Source organism: Mya arenaria, chromosome 9 (genome assembly GCF_026914265.1).
Source record: "Mya arenaria isolate MELC-2E11 chromosome 9, ASM2691426v1".
Taxonomy (NCBI): domain Eukaryota; kingdom Metazoa; phylum Mollusca; class Bivalvia; order Myida; family Myidae; genus Mya; species Mya arenaria.
Genome location: NC_069130.1, coordinates 627,674 through 636,805, shown reverse-complemented (window position 1 = coordinate 636,805; position 9,132 = coordinate 627,674). Strand labels below are relative to the sequence as shown.

Below are 9,132 nucleotides of genomic sequence, written 5' to 3'. Positions count from 1 at the left end.
TATACTTAGTACAACACAAATACATAGTAAACATATATACTTAGTACAACACAAATACATACTAGTAAACAAATATACTTAGTACAACACAAATACATAGTAAACATATATGCTTAGTACAACACAAATACATACTAGTAAACAAATATACTTAGTACAACACAGTACATATATACATATACTTAGTACAACACAAATACATACTAGTAAACAAATATACTTAGTACAACACAAATACATAGTAAACATATATGCTTAGTACAACACAAGTACATAGTAAACATATACTTAGTACAACACAAATACATACTAGTAAACAAATATACTTAGTACAACACAAATACATAGTAAACTATATACTTATTACAACACAAGTACATAGTAACATATACACTAATTACAATACAAGTACAAAGTACGATATATACGTCGTACAAAACAAGTACATGGTAATATATATATATATTTAGTACAACTCAAGTACATAGTTTACATATATACTTAGTACAACACAAGTACATAATAACATACACACTTATTACAATACAAGTAAAAAATACCATATATACGTCGTACAAAACAAGTACATGGTAATATATATACTTAGTACAACACAATAACATAACACATATTATTGTAATTACTTACGAATAGGGCATGGACGGGTATAATTTTAGTACCCGGTTTCCACCAGTACAGCACAATCATGGAATATATGGTCCTTTTGGGCTGCCACACGTCAACCCTATCGCCTTCTGCTTGTTAAAGCGAATTAATAAGGTATTTGCTTTTCATTGTGCGTTGCCTCCCCCACCCACCCTATTGTGACGGAGCTGACTTGAACATACATTCATATGACAAACTATTAAAATTTTCAAACAATACTTGTTTTTGTTTCAGATGACATTGTTACTGTTACATGACGTGTTTATTCTGTGGCATGAACTGCATTTACAGGTTCCTGGGTACCCGCGGGTAATTTAAGATCGATACCCGGGTACATGTCCTACTCAGGAACAAAGAGAAACAATCTTACATTAATGTTTTCCAGGCACTGTTGTTAGGGACTTGGCCGGACCGTCCGCCATATTGTCGTACGTGTTTGCTGGATTCGCTGCCATCTTGTCTGCTCTGTGTTATGCTGAGTTCGGGGCCCGTGTTCCTAAAGCTGGCTCCGCCTACTCGTATACGTACATAGCAATCGGCGAGCTATGGGCGTTCTTGATTGGTTGGAACATTGTGCTGGAGCACATCCTCGGTTCTGCTTCAGTTGCCAGGGCGTGGAGCGGAGCAATAGATTCGCTGTTCGACGGAGCAATACGGAAAGGTACATTGGAATCTATCGGATACCTCAGCCATGATTCGCCATGGATATCAGACTACCCAGACTTTATCGCAATGACAATTACCATACTTATATTTCTGTGATTGCTAGTGGGGCTAAATTTACTGTCCACTTTAATACAGTGTTTACCATGATCAACTGCCTGGTAATCTTGTTCTTGATCTGCGCCGGTTTTGCGTTCGCTGACGGCCGCACGTGGTCGGAACATGGAGGTTCTTTCCGTACGGATTTGGAGGCTCGCTAGCGGGGGCCGCCACGTGTTTCTACGCCTATATTGGCTTTGAAGGTATCGCTGTGTCCGGTGAAGAGGCCAAGGACCCGGAGAAGTCCATTCCGATTGCCACAGTAACGTCACTGCTGATAGTATCGTTCATCTATGTCCTGGCAACAACAGCGCTGACTTTGATTGTTCCTTATACAGACATTGATCCGTCGGCAGCTTTTCCAATGGCTTTTGCAGAAAGGGGGATAACATGGGCGAAATATTTAGTTGGAATTGGAACACTCTTTGGTATCACTACGTCATTGCTCGGAAGCGCTTATTCTCTTCCGCGGGCGGTTTACGCCATGGCGCAAGACGGTCTACTTTTCAAATCTTTAGCGTACGTACATCCTCGATTTCAAACTCCAGTTGTTGCAATAGCGGTGTTTGGAGCAGTCTCTGCCCTGATGGCATTCTTGTTTGAAATTACAACTCTGGTAGAGTTTATGTCTATAGGGACTTTAACCGCCTACACAATAGTTTCAGCATGCGTCATTGTCCTGCGATACCTCCCTGTGTATAAATGCCAATTCAAACTGAAACCGGAAGATGACGTCATCAACCCTGAATCTACCTCCATCGGCGAAGAATCTTCAATTATCAAAAAGTCAAAAAGCCAAGATGAATTTGGACGATTAAAACAAAATCTTAAGGCATTCCCAATTCTGAATAAGTTTGAACCAGGAAACGCCGTCATGTTGGCGACCTTCCTTTTGATAGTGAGTATAATATGTCTGAATGCCACGGTTATCTTTGGCTACGAGTATGTGAGCGGAGGATCCTGGTGGGCCATACTGTTGATTATAATCTTTGCTGCCATGGTGATCGTCTGTTACCTTGCGATGGTGGCGCACGAGAAAAATGACGCTTTCCTGACCTTCCAGGTAAATTTTCTTTGGTTTATCTAATATAATATGTAATAATAAGATATGTTGTTATGTAATTTGCAGCAATTTAAAGGGACCCGTTTTGATTAGACATAAAACAAAGTGTCGCATCCCTTAACTGAATAGTACAAACTTGAAAATGCCAGGCGGTGGATTCTCTTTATCGTTCATTTAATGATGAAACGATCATATAGTGCAATCGATAAATCTTCGCTGACAATGTTATGTTGGCAAAACTGATAGTTGTAGTCCAAAATAGATATCGCTTATGCTACTTCCGGTATTACGTATCTTTTTTGTTGCGGTTACCAACATGTACTTGATGCGTTGTGCATCATTTTGCAACTGATGTCAAAATATTTTGTATGTGTTTTGTTGTTCATTTCATTCATTAAAACATTAAAAACAGTATAAAGTTATGGAAATTAACTAACTGTTCCCAAAAGCATGACTATAGTATCACACTTCCTGATTCCTGGTTAAATCATTTAAATGATCATAATGATACTATGTATAAAGAATGTATTCCCAAATGATATTATGAGCTTCAATTGTTGTCCGATTGTAAATCGAAATGCTTGGTCCGAATCGATTATCGATAGCAAATGAAGTCCGATTTTCAAACATGGATAACTATAGCTACGTATGTATTAGTTATTTGTTGATTTTGTTTGTGTTTATTCAACGTCTTTTATCTCCCTTTTTTCAGATTCCGTTGGTCCCCCTTATTCCTGCGCTGAGTATAGCCTGCAACACTGCCCTCATGATGAAGCTGGGTCCACTGACATGGTTACGTCTAGGGATATGGTTACTATCGGTATGTGATTCAAATCCAGCAAGGTCATTTTATAGTACTTAACTGAGTTCAAGTGTAACATGTATAGTAATATTTAAAACTAATGAATGTCATCAAAGGCGCTATTTAACATGATATCCGTTGACATGCTATGTTCCATCGCCGGCAACCACGGTACTTTCTTCTGATACACTTCATACATACCGTGGGGAAAATGACTGAAAAAAATGTTGTTTGACATGAATATTTATGAGGCAGGGGAGACATCTCTTCATCTAATAAAATCGCATGTTACAATGATAAAATCATAGTCTTATATCACCCAGTTGTGTCAGTTGTCTCCGCAGGCGAGTGGTCTAGTTGCCGTTTTAAAATGTTTATGATCAGTCGTACGGAGTTAAATTCGAGTTTTCGCCAGAATACTTCCTCTTCGGGATATATAAGCATGCGTGTCTGTACAAATGTGAGAGTCATATTTCCGCATTGGTGCTTTGCGGAACTAAGGAAACTGCATTATGAATTCATTATTCATGGTTACAAGATTGTTCTAACCAAATCGCCCAAGGTACACAACGAAGCAGTAGTGTATCGGGGGTATCCGACGATGGCTATATTTAGAAATATTGATAAATATTACGAGTCGATTTCAAACATGATCTCAAGGGATCGCGGCAGTGCTTAATTGTGATAGAAGGACCAATAAACAAATTTCCTTTTTTAAGTCCTTTTAAGATTTAATGTAGCAAGCAAAATATATGTATAATTTCATTCAGGTTTAAGTATTGAATGTAATGAAAGAACAATTTAACTGAATGTAGTTCAACCAAGGTTTACATTCAACGTTTAGGTCGATACAATTCAAACACCAGCTTGTGGCTTTTGGCTTTCGAAGATGATTTTATTTTTGAAACCATTAATGAAATTTATTCACTTTTCTGAAATTACATTCTCTAGAAGTAAGAAGGCATTGTTGATTGGATCGTCTGGAATATTTTGGCGCAGAAACATATTCATATTGTCTTAAGGCTTTTCCGTGATCGCTAGAATTTCAACAAATCTATAATATATATTTTCGTAAAATGTGCCTTATTCTTGAACACAAAACATGGAGCGACAATGTATGTTTTACCCTTAAAAATCATACCTGGAAACTAAACGATATACATGTATATAGAAGTTTGAACCATTGTATTTTTCATCTGCTCATGATGAGCTTGTCATGCTTAAATTAAAAAACATATTCTGTTCCGTTCTGTATCGGTCTGTTTTGTTCTGTTCCATTCTGTTTTATTTTGTTCTGTTCTGTTCCGGTCTGTTTCGTTATGTTCTTTTCCGTTTTGTTTTGTTCTGTTCTTCATTATTCGAGACCCTTTTCATGAACACAGGTACACAAGAATATACTTACAGTTCGTTTTTGAATACAAAGTTGTGCTCAGTTATACTCGAATGCGATACACCACTTCATTGCGAGACACATTGCCATGAGAGAGTATGTCATGGTGTAATAAATGTTACCTGTTTTCCAGGTTTCGTTCTGTATTTCACGTACGGCTTGTGGAACAGCGTAGAGGGTCGATCGACAAACTACGGTCCAATGGTTACGTATGAAGGCGAGGCTGACATATCACGTGGTACTCTCGCGCGACTTGACGAGGAGGTGGTTCAGCAGCAACCAATCAACAAAGACCAACAACCTACCTATGGCAACATGTGACATGCGCATATCCTAAGTCACAAAAAACTAACTTCCGCGCTATGTATTGTGCTTGTAAATAGCAGTGACAGTTTGGAAAACCAGCATGTGTTTCAAAATTATTTTTCCGATTTGAATGGTCATGTAAAAGGGAATTTAGAAGTTGCTTTTTCAAATCTTATTAAATGCAAGGATTGCATAAAAATATTTCTGGATTTTTCCGAATCAAGAATGGCGGAAATTGGGCGGGCGTCGGTTCGGGTGTCGTTATTTTTGCGTTTTAAGTGTCATCATTAGCAGATTGAATTCGATCGTCATGAAACTGTCAGAATATTTCTCAACATGGTATTTTAGACCTTTGTGAATGTAAGTCACCTCTGGTGAAGAAAACTAGGTCACTAGATCAAATATTGAGGCAAAGATTTGTGCTTTAGTTCCTTATTTCTTCACAAATTCACCAGTGTTCTTACAACCTTCTTACAACCTTCAAGCATCTCTCAAATAACAGGTGTCATGGGCATTTTCTGGAGTGACCATATTAAATCTGTGTGGAATAAATGGTAGTGAAAACCAGCATTTTCTTCCCTTCATTAAACCGAAATGCTCAATCCGACTTGAATGCCGTATCCGCATTGACCCCTTGCCAAACAGTTTGATTTTCAAGAAAATTTAAAAAGTATTATGAAAGACATGTTTAATATGAAACAAAAGAAAAGTTCGTTTAATATAATACACTTTATCACATGATAAGCCATTGTCCCGGTTAATTATAGACATCACTTATTTTTATCTGTATAACACATGTAATATAACATATTTTATATCTATTGGTCAGAAAATATATAACTCTGCATGTGTGTAAACAAATCAATCAATTGGCAATAGGCTTACGTTACTTTTTCATTTTGTATTTTATGATGAAGATTTATTTGAATACTGGTGTACATTTTCCATTTTAACATTAAGAGGAAAGCTTAGTATTTCGTATTGATTTCGTGAGAACATTTTAAAGACATTCAGTACTTAGTGTGTTTGAACAAGAAATTACGTTTTGACATATCAAAATTATGAAGTCATCTTACCGGACATGACGTCACAACCTCGTTACCGCCAAACACCCTACGCTCGGATTGGGATGACCCTATCTTATACGATCGGCCATGGAAGATGCTTATACTCTACCGAAATCACGTTAACATAATTTGCAACTGTATTTAGGCATTTATTATAATTGATTTTGGACACATAAAATGAAAGGTTTGTATGTTTTTACACAGTCAGCATAACGAAAGTAAGGAGTCTGTACCAGGTAAACCTTTCATTTGCTTGATTTAATTTCAAGTTTAATATCACTGTAAATGAAATAAGCATGTGTTCACCATAATGGACACTAACAGGCTTTGTTCACAATACTGTTTTAGGTAGGTCAAAATAGCAGGGTGGGTGGCATCTTGTTGCCCTTTTCCGGCACCCTTTTTCATTTTACTATACCCTGCTTTGCCCTTTTGTTAGACAGAGTCCACTTTGATAACAATGAACTCGTATATTTGATATTTATTGAACATACTGTCAAGTTATTTTTAGAAATAAGTACAAAAACAATAACTATACATAATTTGGCATAAAAGTAAAGGAATCAGCTACAAAACCATAACAAATTACTAGTATTGAAAGTAGTTTCAACACAAACACAATATGAATTGATCATTAACTGTTGCAAATGCCACATTAAGGCCAATTCATTGCGCACCAAAAGTGCCCTTTCTGGCCTAGCAGAATGCCCTTGTCAAGTCCATGCTAGAGACAATGTTATGGTCAGCGAATTGTTTTATAAATCCTAGAACAAACAAACCAATTATCAAAGTAGGCTGACCTATTTTTAGGAGTGTCCGAACAATAAAAAGCGTTCAGGGATACTTTTTCATTACTTTGACATTTCTCCCTGTAACTGCCATAATTATTAAATCGTCATTAGACTAGTTGATGGCCATTAACATTAAGGTGGACTAGTCCGAACATGTTGTTTTGTCAACATTTGGTCAAAAATGACTTTCAACCATTATTTCAGACCAATAAAAAATGAAACCATATTCTTGCAAAGTGAACGCTAACTTCTACATCATCGACGCCATCAAATCAAATTCTAGTCATTTGTGTCAGAAATTGAATCAGACAATAGCCTTTTGAAAAAACACATACTCTAAAACACAGTAAAAAGCTTGAACAAGCGACAATTTGTGTTTTTTTATCATCACGACAAACATTTCATAGTTAAATGATAGGCATTCTTCGAGAGAACTGGTGTCTTTTGAAAATAAATCTCCGAAGTGAAGTATTCATTTCAGTGAGAAACACATTTTACCTCAGTTTGAAAATTACAAAACATGTTTACAGGAAGCCGCAATTTTATTTGAAATAATTAATACCAGTTAATATATTAAACTCCGCGCATAGGTAACCTCCCTTTACAAAACAATTCGGAAAATTATAACCCATAACATTGCAGCTTTCAAAAAAGCTAATTTCCACAAAACAATCTGATTTCCTAAAGTCGCACAAAAACATTATTTTGACATTTTCCATAAGAAAGGTGCGGTAAATCTGCGGAACGAATCATAAACTTCTTGTGGCCTAAAGGCAACTTATATGTGGCAGATGAACCAATGCCATAAACCGTGTTATATTAGTACAGTACTAAAGCTAACTAACTCTTATCTATCCACATAAACATACATTGAGTCGAGGCCCAAATGGAAACATGTTGGATACCATTGAGAATTGACTTATGAGAAGGTAAATTACACGATTTGAAGTTTTGGCGTCTGTCTTATGCATGAATTTCAGAGTCTTGTGCTTTAAAGGGTTGTTCTAGGCCAAATTTACAAAGCGCTATTTTGTGTACACGTCTATCAACATGAACAATCGTAGTATCTGCTAGTACGCATTTAGTTTAATCTTCAAACTTCAAAAAACAAAACAAGCTTTTTGTACATTGTTTCCTTCATTAACTCGCATATCGGAACCGTAACTAGTAGGCGGAGCTTAACCGTTCAGCAACAAGCAACCCATTAAAATACACAGGTATTCACTTAAACCGCATGCTAGTTATTTTGATCAATATATTTGACAACGTACTACAAAACAGTAACGTCAGCGACTACTCTGATTGACGTGTATAATACAGTCCCACGCTGAAGCGCCCTGTACATTTTCAATTACACGGGTTGATGGTGAAATAATTGTTGTTGCGTTTATATGACAGTACTTACCCTTGCGTAGTGGTTAAGTTATTTTGACAGGTTTTTACAGTAAATAAAACCCCATGAAATTTCCCCCTTGAGACTTTCATGTTATATAAACGTTCGATTTCATCCAGGGGATATTTCGATATTGGCAGGGTATTACAGTAGAAAAAAATGTTGTTTGAAAAGTTATGTTTATGTCTAAATTACCTATTTTGCTCTTTTACATGTATTTAATATCGCTAAGTAAATAAGATTAGTGTTCAATACAGATGATGATATCATACTGTAGCGTTTAGCTGCATCATAATGTCTACCGTAAATTATACAGTACTAAAAATATTTCATCTTCGCAATTGCCATATAAACGCATACAAAAATTCCTCAGGGGAATATTTGCCCCAAATTGTTATATTTGCTCAAGCACAAATGTTTGACATATAAACGCGACAAATAACCTATTAAGTTATGCACCAGTCAATTGTAACCCCCCCCCCCCCCAGGTACGGGGGTATACCGGGGATAGCCGGGGAAATGGGTCGTTTTTAACCTTCCAGATGGCCCCGCAGTGCCGGGTGAATGCGGTGGTTTTGTCTTCGTGCCAAATAATATAGCGGAGACATGGGCCTTACCTAGCTAAACCGGGGTGCGGGGGGCGTTTGGCGGGGAATTTACCATCAGTTCGTCTCCGCCGGGCAGGGATTTTACCCGGGCTTTGCTGGACCGAAAGTCCAAGTCTCCGCTTTTCAACGAACCTGGGGGTGGGGGGGGGCGTGGTTACAATTGACGGGTGCATTATTTTCGAAGGTAACATCACCAAATGTCAATACATTTTCAAAAGCTGTTCAAAACACCAATAATGAAAACATTAAGCCACTACAATTAATTAAACATTCCACGTTTGCTT

General features: G+C 37.1%; 1 pseudogene; it reads left to right on the top strand.

Moving 5' to 3' along the window:
* Positions 1-657: 657 nt before the first annotated feature.
* LOC128202781 (cationic amino acid transporter 4-like) lies at positions 658-5,004 on the top strand (annotated as a pseudogene).
* The last annotated feature ends 4,128 nt before the right edge of the window (positions 5,005-9,132 follow it).